Raw genomic sequence first — 18,542 nt, 5'->3', positions numbered from 1 at the left:
AAAGCAGCTATAGTCACCACTCGGATCCAAGATAAGTTGACGACCGAGCTGAAGGCAGCTCTCCAGACAGACCTGTGGTTCAACAACAACAAGGACATCCTAACGGTGAGTGAGGGCTTAGCCTGGAAAGGGTCCAAGCTATATGTTCCTGCAGAGATGAGGCTGCAAGTGCTACAGCGGAGCCATGATGCGAAACTAGAAGGCCACTTCAGATTCCTAAAAACACTCCACCTCACCAGACGTCAATTTTGGTGGCCAAAGATTAAATCGGAAGTGGAAGATTATGTCAAAAGCTGTGCTACTTGTGCCACAATGAAAACCCAGCCGGGAAAACCCCCTGGACTACTACAATGAGTGGCCAGCCCCAGCAGACCGTGGGAAGAGATCGCCATGGATTTCAACGTTGAGCTTCCAAACAGCGGCGGTAATAGAGTAATCTGGACAGTTATTGATTTGTTTTCCAAGCAAGCGCATTTCATCATATTATTTTAATTAAGGCCTGGAGTTTTCATTTGCTTAATCCTTAGCATGGTGCCACATAAGGGAAGCCCCATCTGCAGAATGCAGGCAGCATACAAAACTACACCCCCTCTGGTCCACAGAAAAACCACTCTCCACGGAACTGGACCCTAGTCCCCCAAAGGTTGGAGGCTGCTACCCTATATCACAACCATCTCTGATGCAGTCACATTTGTCTCCAACGGTCAAAATGATAGGCCACATATTTCTGAGATTCTTTTACCAAGTAAAAGGAGCTATTTATACAGATGCAGAAGTAGGTTACACAAGGACCGTGATGGCGAACCTCTGGCACGCGTGCCACAGGTGGCACGCAGAACCATTTGTCAGGACACACGAGGCATTGCCTTGCCAGCACAAGCGTGCATGCGCATGCTGGCCAGCTGAGTTTGGCCTTCTTTTGAGGACATTTTTTGCCGTCACAGGAAGTGACTTCCGGTTTGCCCGTAGGGGCGGTTTTTTGCACTCCAGAGGATTCAGGGAAGCCTCCTGAAGGCTCTGGAGAATGAAAGCAGACCTACAAGCAAACCGGAAGTCTGTTCCCAAACTTCCGGTTTGCCCATAGGGGCAGTTTTTTGCGCTCAGGAGGCTTCAGGGAAGTTCCTGAAGCCTCTGGAGGGCCTCAGGGGGTCCCAAGGAGGCTGTTTCTGCCCTCCCCAAGCTTAAGGTGATCAGACGTCCCGATTTCAGCAGGACAATCACGCTTTATAACAATTTGTCCCGTGTCCCGGGCCATTTTTAAAAAGTCCCGATTTTCTGGCTTCATGTTGAAAGCCCAGTGGATTTGCTTAAGAAATCCTAACCGGGGCAAGACAAAAGTCACCCTGTCTAATCTCTCTCTCTGTCTCTGTCTCAGTACTTTCATTGAAGATGTTAAAACGTTAAAGCAACAAAACGGACTCCCCCCCCCCTTTACCTCCTTTTATAAGAAAAAATGACCAAGTACCATAGAGCTCCAGGAAACACGTGGCTAGAGAGGTCGCGAGTGTTACTTCCTGGATTTTCCGGAGGGGAGGGGCATGGAGGTTGGAGGTCTCGTGTACAAAAAATGGTGGCAAAGTTTCTTTGAAAAATATTTCCCTGACTAATTTCACCATTTCAATTTGCTCAGTTCTTTGTATTAACATCTACATCATTCTGGGTTGACTTGGAATGCACGCCTGCTGGTAAGTGAGCTGGGTTTTTTTCTTTTATTTTTTTAATGTATTTTAAAATATTTTATTTATTGTGCATAGGGTTTTTTAAAATTCTGTGTGGATTCTTTTTTTAAATTGTCTTAGACTATTTAAAAAAAGATTCTATCCAAAATAAATTGAAGTGAAACCATGTTTAAAAATTCTATGCACAATACTTTGAAATATATTGTGCATAGAAAGAATAGTTTGAAATGTTTTACTTCAATTTATTCTGTGTGGATTCTTTTTTTAAATTGTCTTAGGCTATTTAAAAAAAGATTCTATCCAAAATACAAAATACCAGCTGCAGTTATTCACTTAAGAACTGTGGCAAGAAAGGTGGTATAATGGGCTTAGTGACCAAAGTTACAATGGCATTGAAAAAGTGACTGATGACCATTTTTCACACTTAGCGACCATTGCAGCATCCTCATGGTCACATGATCAAAATTTTGATGTTTGGCAACAGATTCGTATTTATGATGGTTTCAGTGTTCTGGGGTCATATAATCACCTTTTGACAAAGTCAAATGGGGAAACCAGATTCACTTATGTTACTAACTTATCAGCTGCAGTTATTCACTTAAGAACTGTGGCAAGAAAGGTGGTATAGTGACCAAAGTTACAATGGCATTGAAAAAAGTGACTGATGACCATTTTTCACACTTAGCGACCATTTTCACACTTAGCGACCATTGCAGCATCCTTATGGTCACGTGATCAAAATTTTGATGTTTGGCAAGAGTTACAATTTATATTTGTAAATTGTAGTTATGTTGAAATAAAAAAAATATTACAATACTATTTTTGTGTTGTATGAAAATTTTTGTTGCTCCGTATAAAATTTTTAATCACCCACCCCCCACCTCCCGGTCAAAGGTGTCCCTCTTTGCCAATCTGAAAATCTGGTCACCTTACCCAAGCTCCTAGAACGCCTCTGGAGCCTGGGGAGGGCGAAAAAAGAGCGCCAAAAGCAGGGGGAGCGCTGGTCACACACACATGTGCGCAGAGGGAGGAAGCATGCACATGCATGTCACAACCGTGCACAACCCCCCTGTGCACCCCCCGCTTTTGGCACGCAAGCCAAAAAGGTTCGCCATCACTGCACTAGGACTAACCAGCAGATACATTTTTAAGCATGAAATACTCACAGAAAGCAATTGGCACAGGTAGTCTTTGACCCTGATGGAACCAACACAATACGGTCATAAGTTGTGAGGATAGTAAACCACGTCACCCACATTACTGACCTGATTTTATATTTTTTGAGGGATTCATTAAGCAAATGTTGCAATTGTGAAAACATGGTTCACTATGGGCCAGTTTTGCTGACAACTGACAATAAGTGCTGCTTTTTAGCAAATCTATAATAAAATGAATAAAACCCGATTGTAAGACACTAAAAACAGCTGTAAATGCAGGCCAGTTGCCAAGTGACCAACATGCGGTCATGGAGCATATGGGGCATTGTAACTTGCTCCACTTGCTGTCGTAACTTCAACACCATTTTGCAAATAACCCCAAGGGAGGCCTGAGCTAACTTCAAACAGTCACTAAGCTACCAGTCATAAATCAAGGACTATCTATAACTTAAACATTTATATCTAATTAGAAACAATGTTAGCATAACAAAACCTGTAATTTAAAACTGCAGAGGTTTGTTATTGTTGAACCTTTCTGGATTAAGTTCATTCTGACTTCATATACTCTACATTGGCCATTAAGTCGGGAATATACTTAGGTTCTTAACTAAAGCAATGAAAGGCACTATGATATCACAATATTAGTACATTAAAAACTATATATAAGTTTTATCTAATGTGATTAAAAATTAGTTGCGTACACTTTTCATGAGAAATGCAGTGGGCAAAAATATATTTCAGATGGAATGACTGCTACTACTAAACTATTCTTCATCAGCAAAAGAAGCAAAGTAGACAAACCATAAATATATCTGACAATTGTGCAGAAACTCAACTAGATTTCTTTTATGAATGCCTCCACTTTTGTCTTATCTTTCACAAAAAAATCACAATGATTTACCTTTTATTTAGATGCTTGGCAATTGGTTCATATTTATGTTAAAATTAAAATTCCAGTATTTTAGGAATTTCTCCAAGTATTCTAGCCTATGATTATTTTTATTCTCAGGATCTAATGAAGGAGAATGTATAATGCTCAAACCTTAAATTAAAATTCCTTTCAAGTGAAGAGCTTTGGTACAGATAGTCCTCGACTTTCAATCACAATTGAGCCCAAAATTTCTGTTGTTAAGTAAGATATTTGTTGTTAGCTCATTTTATGACCATTTTGGCACAGTTGTTAAGTGAATTCCTGCAGTTGTTAAGTTAGTAACATGGTTTCTAAGTGACTCTGGATTCCCCTTTGATTTTGCTTGTCAGAAGGTCACAAAAGATGATCACCTGACCTCAGGGCACAGCAACGATCATACGCATGAAGCAATTGCCAAGCATCTGAATTTTTATCATGCGACCAGGAGGATGTTGCAAAGGTCATAACTGTAAAAAATGGTCATAAGTCACTTTTTTCAGTGTCGCTGTAACTTTGAACGGTCACTAAATAAACTGTTGTAAGTCGAGGATTACCTGTACCACAGGTGGGTTCTGGCTTCTGTTACTGCCAGTTTGCTCAGGGAAACGTTTCACACATGTGCGTGTGCTTGATGCGCACATGCGCAGTAGTAAAAAAATGTTTCTGTGCATGCGCAGAAGCAAAAAGCAAGATGGTGGCACCTACGGGACCACCGATAAAACCGATTCGGGGGTGTGGCCGGCTAAGTTACTACCTACTCGGCCAAACCAGGCCAAACCGGTAGGAACCCACCTCTGATCTGTACATTCCAACATCTTTTAGATAAATTGGTAAAAATATGAAACTACTGGATTGATCAAAATTGATAAAAGCCATGTCTTCTGACTGCCCTTATCCCCAGAAAAGCTCCATTGCAGTTCCTTCCATGTACCTTAAGCTCTGCCAGATGCTGGACCTGTGTGCAAATTATCCATGGCTATATTTATGTTTTTGGCCAAATTATTCCTTACGTTAAAATATGAAAAGCAACATTTCACATTATCTTCAGTATGATCCCAAAACATTATCATAATTTTATGAGCTGCAATGGTGCAGTGGCTAAGAATGCAGTACTGCAGGCTACTTCTGCTGACTGGTGGCTACCTGCAGATCAAATCTCACCAGGCTCAAGGTTGACTTCCATCCTTCCAATGTGGGTAAAATGAGGACCCAGATTGTTGGGGGCAATAAGCTGACTCTGTAAACCACTTAGAGAGGGTTGTAAAAGCACTGTGAAGCGGTATATAAGTCTAAGTGCTATTGTTAGTGCTATAATTCTAAAGTACTCATGGTATTTATTTTCTAAATAAATACTCCTAAGACTTCAGTTGTGGAACTGTGAGAGCAGTAGATCGTGGTACATATACAATAATTGAACTTTTTCACAGCTAAAGCTATGAATGGCTAAACATTAGGATAAGGGGAAGAATGAAGTATCTATTGCAGTGATAGCGAACCTTTTTTTGGCTCACGTGCCAAAAGTAGGGGAAGCACAGGGGGATCGTGTGCAGGTGTGCCACACCCATAATGCAATGTGTGACACACACACCCCCGGCGTGCATGCATGCATGACAGGAGCTCCCCCCATTTTTTACATGCTTTTTTCACCCTCCCCAGGCTCCAGAGGCTTTATAGGAGCCTGGGGAGGGCGAAAATAGCCTCCTGCACTCCCCCTGAGGCTTCAGGAGCTTCCCTGAAGCCTCCGGAGACCAAAAAACCAGCCCTACAGGCAAACCAGAAGTTCGGGGACAGACTTCCGGTTTGCTCGTAGGGCTGGTTTTAGTCCTCCAGAGCCTTCAGGGACCTTCAGGAAGCTTCCCTGAAGGCTCCAGAGGACAAAAAAGGACCCTACGAGCAAACCAGAAGTCACTTCTGGTTTGCTTGTAGGGCCAGATTAAGCTCTCTGGAGCCTTCAGGGACCTTCAGGAGGCTTTTCTGAAGGCTCCAGAGGGCTTAAGCCAACCCTACAAGCAAACCGGAAGTCACTTCTGGTTTGCTTGTAGGGTCGTTTTTCGTACTCTGGCCCTACGGACAAACCAGAAGTGACTTCCGGGTCTTTTTTCATCCTCCGGAACCTTCAGGGAAGCCTCCGGAAGGTCCCTGAAGTCTCCGGAGGGCTTCAACCGGCCCTACAAGCAAACCGGAAGTACGTTCCTGAATTTCCTGTTTGCCTGTAGGGCCAGTTTTTTGCGCTCCAGAGGCTTCAGGGAACCTCCTGAAGTCTCCAGAGAGCCTCCGGTGGGGCAGGGGAGGCTGTTTTCGTGTTCCCCAGGCTCCTATAAAGCCTCTGGAGCCTGCGGAGGGTGAAAAATGGTTTCACAAAAGGCCTCACGTGCCCTGACAAATGGCTCCGAATGCCACCTGTGGCATGCGTGCCATAGATTTGTCATCCCAGACCTATTGCTTGCCCATTCCTTTAATATTACCACTATGAGACTATTCACAAGAATAATTTTCCTAGTTCAAACTGTGCACCTAGACAGTCAAGTGTAGTACCAGGAAAGATAATGAAATGTTAAAATTTTAAAGATAAACATTATTTTAAAAGATGTGCTGTAAAGTTACAAAGATGCACAAGGAAAAAACTTACCCAGATATAGCCAGAAAAGCTAAAGTTGATTGGGGGTCTGAACTTGGATGTGTTCAGGTATAAAAAAGAGTTTTACCCACAAGGCCAGCCATTTATCTATCTAAAGAAAAAAGAAGAGGAATAAATAAATGCTATAAGATTATTAATCCCACATACATTTTGCTCTTTATTGGTTGTGAAAAATCTATTTTTGATATCATAAAAGGGTATCTGTATTTCCATAAGAAACAACAAAAGATGAACACATAGGCCAAAAGATGTTGTTTGCTGCATTGCTTGGTAAAACAGTTTATACTTGTATGCACACTCAGAAAGGGTTTCTTTAAACTCTGCCTTTAATATTTTTTTATGAGTAAATAGAGGTGGCAAATACACCTAATAATCTTTTTTATTTTCCCCACAAAAACAACCAGTGAGGTGAGTTGGACCGAGTGAGTGTGACTGGCCCAAAGTCTCCCAATCAGCTTTCATGCCTAAGGGAGGCCTAGTATTCACAATCTCCTGGTTTCCAGCTGGCAATCATTAGATCACTAGTTTCCTTAGAGATGATAATTGAAATATCATTATCCACTGATAACTATTCTTGATTGCACAATCAGGCGATCAAGGACATTTATAGCCTCAAATGTTTAGAATTCACTCAGGCCATTGCTTGCTTACAGTAAACTCCAACCCCTTTAATTTTAATAAAGTACCTATTGGTCTATTCACACTGTTTTAATTCATGCATTGTTCTTCATTGTGCTATTATTTTTGGAATATAGAAAAAAATATAGAATATAGGGGGGGAAAGATAGTTGCAAGCAATAACAACAAGCAGATTTGGGGATGTTGTGATTTTATGTTGGGTATACAGACCCTCCTCCCATTTTAGATCATTAAGAAGTGTATGAATATGATAAAGAAACTTATTATATAGTATATGACAAAAGCAAATACATTTGAATTATTGAATGCTTTGCATAAATATGGTATTGCACTACAGGTTGGTTATTGGGTAAAGTAGAAAGAAAATACATCAGAATAAAAACAAAAACAGAATTAAGTAATAAGCATAGTAAATTTACGCCTGAATGTGAAAAACTGAAGGTCGTTTTCCCCTTTGACCTTAAGAATAGCTAAACAGGAAAATAATACTACATGAGCAAAAAGATTAATCCTATGGAATGAATCTATGACAAACTTAAACAAGCATTTTAAAAAGGAGATATTTCTATAACATTATTGTAAGTAATGATGTAATAATGTGTGGCTCTAAAACCCAGACATTTAAAAAGAACAAGGTGAACAAGATAGGCTCCTTCAAATTACAGATTTGGAGACGGTCACTAAAAGGTCATGGACTTTAAGAACCCAATTAATTAGTACTGAATTAAAGGAACTGACTGTTTCCTTGAGGTGATGATCAGTCAAGCACAATCCTTTGGGCACAGTGATATGAAAAGCTGAAAGACTAGAAAAGAAAAATGATGTTTGGCAAAGCTAAGGAAAGAAAATTAAGGGGTGACAATGGATGTGATGGATGATGAATTCAAAGAAGAGCTAGGGTTGTTGCTTGGGATATGTCAAGCTGTCAAGCATTTACCCATGCAGTCAAGAGACAAGTTCTACTTGATGGCATTTAACTAAGTGCATTGTGCAAACACAGCTACTGCTAAAATCATATATCATATTAATCACAATGCAGTTTATTTTTAGTTTAGGACATTGTACAAACATAGCCAATGTAATTTGTAAGCCATGATTTATGACAGTGTATTGTATGAACCAATCCAATGGTTTATTCAGTAACAGTTAAAAAGTGCCTTGAGATAATGTATTAACTCATGCAGTATTTATTAATGTATTTTTATTCCTTTCTTTAGCTCAAAAGATTTTCAGTGCTAATCTACTCCCTGTTGGAAAGTTTATACTCAAAGTTCAAAGTACAATTTCTAATTCTTAAAGTTACCATTCTTATCACTAGCATTTTTAATTTGAAGAAAAAATATTTACAAAAGGGAAAGGAAGAAAAGATTGCCTAAACATTATTTATTTTAAATATTTATGACATTTGTATAGCACCATGTAAGATGAAGTTTTGTGGAAAGATTACAATAAGTAAACAGAAAACCAATTTAATACAAAAGGCTGTGCGGAATAAAAAAGAAGATTAATGCAACAAAAATAAAAACTCACAGCAACCCCAGAATAACTTGAAAACTGAGAGCTCTCAAGTGAATTATGTAATTTATTTTAAAAGTCTGGGTGAATGTTCAGATAGATATGAATTGGCACTATTATACTCTGGTTCTTTGTTTATTGGTATTTTATGTATCTTACTATTTTTATGCTAAAACTTCCAGGAAACTTTTTTTTAATCGAATCAGGCAGTAAACCCAATAAATAAATAAAATATAGAAATATACACAGCTTTCAGATAAATTAGTACTAAGCAATTTAGGATTTTTAAGATTAAAAACCAACATTTTAAGGTGGGCTCAATTACACAAAGGGAGCCAACATTTGTAATCTGTTTGCCATAGTTTGAATCAATAGCAAACTGATATTAGAGCACTATGCAAACATGTGATTATAATAATCTAAATGAACTGTTATCAGACTGTCCATAATTTCAACCAGGTGACTCCATCCAAATGAACAAGCTACTAATATATTAGTTGAAGCTGATAAAAGACAACAGAGCTTTTAATGATAGTAATGGATCAGATGAGAAATCTGATTCTTTGCAATCTAGAAGCAGTAAAACATTTAATTCATACTGACGAAGCCCCGAAAACAGGGACGTGCAGTCACTCGAGGCAGGGGAGGTGGGGCCTCACCAGTCTCATGAGGAAAAGGAAAGAATTTTTAAAATAATTAAAAAGGCCAAGGTAGTTGCTGCCAGACTCCAAGTCACAGTGACTCTGAGTCTGCTTAGTGCTAACTGTAGAGGGAGGCGAGAGAACTATGGGCCTCCTTTGCATAAGGAATTTTTCGCCTTTTAAGAGTTAAGCAAGGGTTAAAAAGCAAAAAATTCCTTATGCAAATGAGGCACGTGATTCTCTTGCCTCCTCCTGCAGAGGGCACTTTGTTTAGAGGCTTTTTAAAAACATTTAAGCAGAGTCATCCACGTGGTGACTCTAGCAGCAACTGTTCTAGCCTGCCTGGCCCTGGCTAGGCCAAATCTTGCATTTTTGACGCAGCTGGAAGGTATGTGGGTCAGAGGGAGGGGGAATTCAAAATTATTTGTAATGTAAGTAATTGTAATTTGCTTTTATTGTGTGTGTGTGTGTTTTACCCGCCTCTGCTGGCGCGCTGGCACATTTATTTTTATTTTTTATTTTTCATTTTATTTTTTTATTTTTTAAAGCCATGCCGCCTCAGCCCGCCATAGAGCGAAACAGGTCCTGGTTTGTGGCCGGGAGGCATGCATTTTAAAGTGCCAGCGTGCCGCCCGCCCACAAACCAGGACATGTTTCACTCTATGGCGGGCCAAGGCGGCATGCACTTTAAAGTGCTGGCATGCCTTCCGGGCCAGCCATTCAGCGGGACATGCTTGATGTGCTCCATCCTGGCGGGTGGAGAGGGTGAGGGAGGACTGGAGGCAACGGGCGGGCGGGCGGCAAAGCAAGGCTCAGCAGTGCCACTGCATCGGCAGAGCCAGCCTGGGGGACGAGGGGCGGCCGAGCCTCAGCACCCGAGCAGCCTTGCTTCGCCGCCTGCCCGCCCGTCGCCTCCAGTCCTTCCTCGCCCTCTCTGCACGCCGGGATGGAGCTGGAAGCCTCGCTGGAGCAGTCGGTGCCCGCCCTGCCGCCACTTTAAAGCCATGCCCCCAGGCACCAACTGCTCCAGCAAGGCTTCCAGCTCCATCCTAGCAGGAGAAGAGCGCGAGGGAGGACTGGAGGCGACGGGCGGGCGGCAAAGCAAGGCTCAGCAGCACCACTGCACTGGCAGAGCCAGCCTGAGGGACGAGGGATGGCTGAGCCTCAGCCGCCCGAGCAGCCTCGCTTCGCCGCCCGCCTGCCATCACCTCCAGTTCTCCCTCGCCCTCTCTGCCCGCCGGGATGGAGCTGGAAGCCTTGCTGGAGCAGTCGGTGCCCAGGGGCATGGCTTTAAAGTGGCGGCAGGGCCCCGGCAGCAGGACTTTAAAGTCCCGGCGCCATCCACCATAGAGCAGATCCCGGTCCCGCACTATGGTGGACGCAGCGCTGGGGCTTCAGCGGGGCTTTCACGCTTGCCTCACCAGCCATGAAGCTCACCGCACGTCACTGCCCGAGAATATCTGCACAGTCTTGATTTGTATTTTTTGGTTCATATCTCTTAGCACAGGTGTTCTCATCCTGTGGACCATGAGATCAGTCTGCAGCCGATTTGCAGCCGAGCTGAATAAGTGGCCAGCTGGTGCACACAAATGCACACAGCCCTGCTCATGTGAGCATTGCAGGTGCTTGAGGCCTCACTTGTGTGAATGTCACAGGAGCTTGTGGTCCCATTCACGTGAATGTTGCGGCCCTACTCGCCATGCATGTGCCCATGCCTACCCTCCCACTAAACCATCCGCTCTTTCCTCCCTCTCCCCTCTCCCCCTGCTCCAGGCCACCAACCGAAAGATTATGGAACTCTGTCTTAGCATACCAAAACAGGACTATACAATTTTTTCAGACTAATGGACATAGTTGGCCTTAACGTAGAAGCCATAAACCATACTTGCACAGTAAAGAAAAACTTCTTGTGAGTGCAAGAAGCTGTTAATTGCCTCACTCACAAGAAGTTTTTCTTTACTGTGCAAGGGCCGGGAGTTGCTCCAAGGTTACAGGCTCCAAGGCTCTGAGGCTGTAGGCATCCGGGAAGGGGGTGGGGGTTCAAGCTTGTCTGGAGAGGCTTTTTTTAAAAAAAAATCCTGAAAAAGCCCCAAGATCCGGAGCTGCCAGTCTTCGGTAAGATGTGCATATCACGCCTCATCCCACCCCATCTCCTGCCCCCCCAAATTGCACCTCACTGCATCTCTCAGACATTGTAAGCAGAGAAAAATCTTGCACAGTAAAGAAAAACTTATCATGAGTGCAATAAGTTATTATTTGCCTCGCACTCACAAGACGTTTTTCTTTACTTTGCAAGGTGGAGAGAGCAAGCAAAGAGGTGGAGGAACTGCGGAGAGACTCCTGCATGCTGTACCTCCCTCTCAGCCTTCACCCACACCTCTGTGCCATTTTCAGGCATGAAAATTGCCGAGCTGTCCCTGTCCGCATCCCCACCGCAGCTGCAATGGAGGCAGCTTCGGGAGATGCTAGCCTGGCAGGGAGAGGGCCACCTGGCCCGGCAAGCTTCATAGCCATGTGGCTGCAAAGCTTGCCAGGCTGCCCCCCTCCACGCCGGGCTAGTGTCCCCCAAAGCTACCACCGCTGCAGCCGCAGTGGGGACGGTGGCAGTCCAGCAAACTGGGTGGCTGAAAAGGCGTGGAGGCATGGGCAAAGTCTGGGAGGGGGTGCCACACATGGGAGGCTCCCCGCAGTTCCTCGACTTGTCTGGACTGCAGCTGAGCCCGCTGCCCTGAGCCAGCAGACAGAGTCAGCAGGGCATGGCTGGGAGCATGCTAACCTTGCCTTCCCCGAGCCCAGACTCTGCCATTGCCATTGCCCTTGCCCAGCTCGCCCCAGCTGGTTCCCAAGCTAGGAGGCAGCGGACAGTTCCTCCTGCCCTCCAAATCGCCAATATGAGTGTGGCTCTCCAGGAGCTGCAACTTCAGGGGGCTGCCCAGGTGGCAAGCTTCGCAGCTAAGTGACTGTGAAGCTTGCCGGGCTGCCCCCATCTCCACCGTGGCTGCAACTGCATGGGGAGGGGGGTAAGCTAGCGCAAATGTTACCTGTGTGTAGGCAAGAGGCGGCAGTTCTGTGGATGCACGTGGCGAAGGCGAGGTAGGGAGAGCATCCGAGTCGATTTGGGAGCATGGGCAGCCTACCATCCCTACCTTGGCGGCCCAGTCCCAATTTCCACTACCGGTTTGCCCAAACCGGCGCAAACTGGTAGGAACCTACCTCTGTCTGATACAGAGTCAGCAAGGTGATGCCTCTGTACTTCAGTGCTTGGGGGGTCAAAACTAAAACTAAAATTCAAGTACATGCTTTTAATTTCTATGAAAGGGAACAAAAAGTCAAAAATAGGGGGGGAGGGACATACCGGCAAGAGTTTCCATAACTCACTGGAAATAGTATATGGTAGAAAAATCTTACTTGGAAATTTGTCCATTTGTAGAAGCTGAACAGAATGGTAATTTAGCCACAGAGGTTGCTTCTGCAACTGTATGTAGTATGGGTGTGTATATAATATTAAGGGAATGCAAAAAGGTTGACCAAAATAGCAGTTTTATATAGGTCTGGCTAAATTAAATACTTGAAAACAATCTGAGATTGGCACTGCTTTCAAAGAAACTGCATTCACTGCACTCACTTCTCTCATTCCTGTTTTCTTTCAGTCAGACAGGTTTTTCAAGTTCAATTATACAGTTACCTACAGATCCTACCTTGAGTGTAACAGTAAGATGAGTGTGTATAATATGAATATTTCCTCTTTTTAAACAGGCTACAAGAAAATTAAGGCTGCAAGTTCAATAGCTCTGCTTCTGGAACATCTATCAGCCACCAACTGAGCAAAAATCTCCTTAGCAATGTTTCTGGTTACAATAACTGAGTCAAAGCCACTTCTTTGTTATTGGGAATAGCTTAGTAACAAGTGTTTCTACCAAAAAATGGCTGAATGGATTTTCTTTAGTGCGGGTGTGTGACTTGGTCTGCTTTGAACTAAACTTAATCTTCCAAATCTTTTAGCTTTGAGCTAAAATTAATCTTACTGTTAACTACAGTAATTTGCTTTTTGTGTTTCTACAACAGACTAACCTTCCATTTTAAGCATTCAAGTGCACTGTGGGAACAAATCTAGGGGAACTTATTTCTGAGCATGTATGTATAGACTTCCCAAAATGCTGTTTTCTGTCCTTGGCAAAAAAAAAAAGAAGCTAATTTTACCTCCCCACTCCCCCAATTAAATTGTACTAGTTAAATATTTAATTTTTTTCAGACTTGGAGATGTGTCTCACCTATACTATTAATGTCCACTGTACACCCAATTGCAATAAAATATGATACATCCAGTTGCTAATCACTCTTAATTGTCATTGTGACCAGGAAGTTATTACAGTTCTTTTGGATAATCCCTCCTCAAAAGCTTCTAAGAAGGTTACAAAAGTTTTTAAAAATAATAATAATAATTGTAGCTATTAGAAGCTTTCTGACTCCTCCGTGATATTAGTGTTAGTCATAAAATGATTTAGAATTTTCTCATCTTTTTTAGATTCCTTTTTATAATTATTGAATTACTGCCCTTTTTCTTTTGTTTGATATTAGACCAAGAATGTCCATCCTTGGCAACTTAAGACTTGTGGATTTCAACTCCTAGAATTCACCTGCCAGCACTTAATACTTTTTGATGGATTGACTGAGAAGTTTAACTGTATCCCAAATGATCCGTCAGGTTTAAGAAATAGAATAAAGCAACATGAGCTTAAATTCTGCCTTTGTATAGAACAGATCTGCACAATACATGGACTTCCAAGTAGCTTTGTATGGCCCATTGTTTTTTTAAAAAGTAGTAAATTTAGAGACAACATTGCCACTGCTTCCACCACTCCAGTATCCACAGAACAGATGGATTGGCACTTCTCATAATTGCAGCCCACACAAAAAAAAATTTTTTTATCAATATGGCCTTTTCTCCTCAACAAGTTGTACAGGCCTGGTATACAATTTGGAAAACAGGTAGTCCTCACTTACCCATTGCCTTGCTCAGCAACCATTCAAAGCTGCAACAGTGCTGAAAAAGTAAGCTTATGACCAGTCCTCGAATTTGTGGCTATCACAGCATCTCCTCAGTCACCAAATCGTGATTTGGGTGCTTCAAAATTGTTGTGCGTTTATGATGACCACAGAAATCCATAGTTATGTGATCACCATCACAACTGACTTCCAACAAGCAACATCAATTGGAAAGTCATGGTCATATAATGTTGCATTTAATGACCGACAGGTATTCGCTTAATGACTGAAGCAGAATTATTTTGTAAGTCCAGCACAATCATGTGACCTGTGGTGGGATTCAAAAAAAATTCTGCCGGTTCTGTGGGCGTGGCTTGGTGGGCATGGCAAGAGAAAGATACTGCAAAATTCCCATTCCCTTCCCACTCCACTAATCTGATTTCCAGCTCCTTTCTCCTGTGCAGGGCAACAATAGAAGACCCAGGCAATCAGCTGGGAGGCAGTGAATAGATTGGGGGTGGGGCCAGCCAGAGGTGGTATCTGCTGGTTCTCCAAGCTACTCAAAATTTCCCCTATCGGTTCGCTAGAACCCATCATAACCACCTAAATACCACCTCTGCATGTGATGTTTCACCTAACCCACACTGCTTAGGTTGGCTGCTCACAATTGAGATTGTGAGGACTCTCTGTTACATCTTTTCTGCTTCTGACATCGCAATAGAGAATATCTGGTTGCATGCAGATCCTAGTGTTACAGGATACCATAGATACAACAATACAATAAATAATAGATAACCCATCTATGAAAATAGCCATTTTTATAGCTGTTTATTTGAGACTAAAGCACGTGTAACACTGCATCTCGAGCTGCATGCAACTGATTTACCCAAACATAACTGAAGAGTGAATTAAATTTCTCATGCAATTAAATGTGATGACTGTTTATCTGGAAGCGGCTTTTTAGTTTTCTTTCCTCTAAATGTCTGGACAATGTAAAAGCAACAGAATATGCCATCTAGTCAAATATCTTCCAGTAAACAAGGGGGTTGGATCAGACGACTGTGTATGGAAATTAGCCCAGTGTTTATCTTTTCAAATCTCCTGAAAATCCTACCCAAAGCCTATTTTTCTATTAATATACATCATAGCGGGATTTATGCTGCTTTGACACCATATGAAAACTCTGTGCAGTGCAATTATGAGAGTGGAGGAAATGATATTGTTGCAATCACTTTCAGAATTTACTGTACATTTTCACGGCTTGAATGCTCAGTTAAGGACAGAGTAGAGCCGCACTTGAATAAAATGCCACATGACAAGGTAACACTCATCCTATTTCTGGAACGAGTGGAGCATTGTGTTAATGATCATTCAGAACAGTTTGAAAATGTAAGTTCAATTATCCAAGCATAAAGCCTGTTACACTAGCATATAAATCTTACAATCAGTATATTATATGGACATAAGAAGAGGCTTGCTGAGATGTGTTGGATTACAACTCCTTTTTTCTCCAAGATTATTTCCAACAGAAACCAAGCAGAGTCTCACAAATAAGACATAATGGCAGTAGCTCTTGTCTGCGGTTGTTTCCAACAATTAGTATTCAAAGACACACTGCTTTAAATTCTGGGGAATAGTATATATTTCCAAAGTTCAGCTAATTTCCTTTTAAAGCCTTGTAAATTAGAAGCTATTATATCTTCTGGCAGGGAATTCCATAGCTGAATTATGCATAATGCATTTTTCTATCAATCTCCCAACATTTACCTTCGTTATATGAGCTCAATTCCAGGATTAAAACCGAGGTAATAAAAGCTTTTTTATGTATGTTTCTTCCATGATACATAAAATACATACATGCCTTTTATTCCCTTCTACCAATCATCTCTCTTTTTTTCCAAACTAAAGGCCAAACTGTATATCATCTTAATTACTAGGGGTGCATCCCACTTTTTTCTTGTGAAGTGAAGTCACTGTACATTAGAAGAGTCTCCCCAGCAGTATCATTTCTAAAATTAAGAGCTCTAAAAAGGAAGAAGAAAATGCTTCCAGGAATACCAACAGATATGCACATCAGAGGTGGCATTCAGCAGGTTCTGACCAGTTTTGGAGAACCAGTAGCGGAAATTTTGAGTAGTTCGGAGAACCAGTAAATACCACCTCTAACTGGCCCCGCCCCATCTATTCTCTGCCTCCCCAGTCCCAGCTGATTAGGAGGGAATGGGGATTTTGCAATATCCTTCCCTTGCCACGCCCACCAAGCCACGCCCACCAAGCCACACCCACAGAACCAGTAATAAAAAAATTTGAATCCCACCACTGCACATATATATGTAAAATGTTGTACAGTTGGAGTCTTTTTAGAAGAGAAGATGCTACAGAATTAGATTTAAACTTCCATACTTTCCATTTGGTAGCCCTCTTCCAAAAGAGGCTCCTCAACGTACAACAGTTCACTTAATGACTGTTCGAAGTTACAACATTACTGAAAAAAGTGACTTATGACCATTTTTCATCCTTAGAACCTTTGCAGCATCCTTGTAGTCACATGATTCACATTTGGATGCTTGGCAGCTGACTCACATTTATGACGGTTGCAGTGTCCCGGGGGCATGTGATCCCCTTTGGCGACCTTCTGACAAGCAAAGTCAATGGGGAAACCAGGTTCACTTAACAACCGTATTATTAATTTAACAACTGCAGTGATTCAGTGACTAACAAATGTGACAATAAAAGTTGTAAAATGGGGCAAAACTCACTTAACAAATGCCTCGCTTAGCAACATAAATTTTGGGATCAATTGTGGCCGTAAGTTGAGGACTATCTGTATTTGCTTTAGAGTATCAATTGACAAAAAGATCAAGTTGAAACCTTCTAATTAGGTATGCTAAAAGCCCCAAATATATACTATTATTCCATTTACAACCATAATTTGGATCAGAATTTCAATTGCTAAGCAATTCAGTTGTGAAGTGAGTCATTATTGTGACAAGATCCAATTTTATGACCATTTTCCCATGGTCATTAAGTGAATCACATGGCTCTTAACCAAATCTGGCTTTCCCCATTGACTTTCCTTGTTGAAAGCCAGCTGGGAAAGTCACAAATTGTGATCATTTGACTGCAATCGTCAGTTGCCAGTTTTCACCATGAACGTAACTATGAACCGTTGTTAAATGAATGGTCAAAAATCAAGGACTGCCTGTAGGAGAAATGTGGAAACAAATACAAGCAATCTAAAAACTCAGATGGTCACATTTTAAATTTGAATTCCAAAGGAGATATTTTGCCCCAAATTACATGAACATTAAAATTTCTGAATCTCTCATTTTAGCAATAAGTAAGAATATAAAATGACAGAAAGACACACACACACACACACACACACACACACACACACACACACACACACATCTTCCTCGATTGATGGTTTTGGCAATAGCTATGCTGGCTAGAAATTATAACCCTATATCACTTCAAACTGACTTGAAACTGTTAGCAACAAATTCAAGAATGCCATAACCAAAGCTGTATTTAAAAGCCAATTCTAAACTCCAGCAAACAGAAACTATCTAAAAATTACAGCAAAAGAGAAAGTTTTCACCAAACTCCTCAATCCAAAATGAGTTAGTAACCCAGTAAACATTTTCAGTGAGTGGCTGCCAGCTAGCTGAGGATACAGAATTATAGAATCACACGCAGTGGTGGGTTTCAAAATTTTTTGGAACCTCTTCTGTAGGTGTGGCCTGCTTTCTGGGTCCACTGGTGGAACCTCTTCTAACCGGTTCAGTAGATTTGACGAACCGGTTCTACCGAATAGGTGCGAACTGGTAGGAACCCACCTCTGATCATATGGCTGGAAGGGACCTTGGAGGTCTTCTAATCCAACCTTCTGCCCAAGACAGGAGACCGCATTGCATCTAGGACAAATAGCTGTCCAATCTTTTGCCTTTGTTTCCTTTCTATCTATCAAAGGAAGTTCAAGGCTGCAGGAACCTCAGTGACAAAAAAAAAATGGGGGGCCAAAAGTTTGCTATGTCTTTTTTTGCCGTTTCTTCTTTATTTTTATCCTGCTTTTATTATTTTCACAAATAAGCCATGGTGGTGAGCATATCCAATGTATCTTTCTCCTTTTTTCCCCACAGCAACAACCCTGTGAGGTGGGTTGGGGTTTAAGAGAGACAGTGATTGGCCCAAGGTTACCCACCTGGCTTTCATGGCTAAAACAGGACTTGAACTCATGGCCTCCCATTTTCTAGTCTGGTGTCTTGACCACTAGAAAAAACTGTCTCTTTTTCTTCTATCTAATGCTTGCTCTGATTATTCTGGTAACCCTAGGGGAGCTCACCATTACTCTCCTAGCCCCCAAATTAGGGA

The 18,542-nt window shown here is 42.0% G+C and overlaps 1 protein-coding gene across 1 annotated transcript in view; it reads right to left on the bottom strand.

Moving 5' to 3' along the window:
* KIAA1958 (KIAA1958 ortholog) overlaps window positions 1-18,542 on the bottom strand; it is a 102,753-nt gene that overhangs the window by 56,807 nt on the left and 27,404 nt on the right. Inside the window, exon 3 of the mRNA XM_087716176.1 lies at window positions 6,376-6,475. The gene's annotated coding sequence lies outside the window, so the exon portion shown is untranslated. The remainder of the gene's footprint in view (window positions 1-6,375; window positions 6,476-18,542) is intronic.

This window comes from Thamnophis sirtalis, unplaced genomic scaffold (genome assembly GCF_051295495.1).
Source record: "Thamnophis sirtalis isolate CommonGarterSnake01/CBP01778 unplaced genomic scaffold, rThaSir2_p1.2 scaffold_5, whole genome shotgun sequence".
Lineage (NCBI taxonomy): Eukaryota > Metazoa > Chordata > Lepidosauria > Squamata > Natricidae > Thamnophis > Thamnophis sirtalis.
This window is presented reverse-complemented; position numbering and strand designations above follow the sequence as displayed.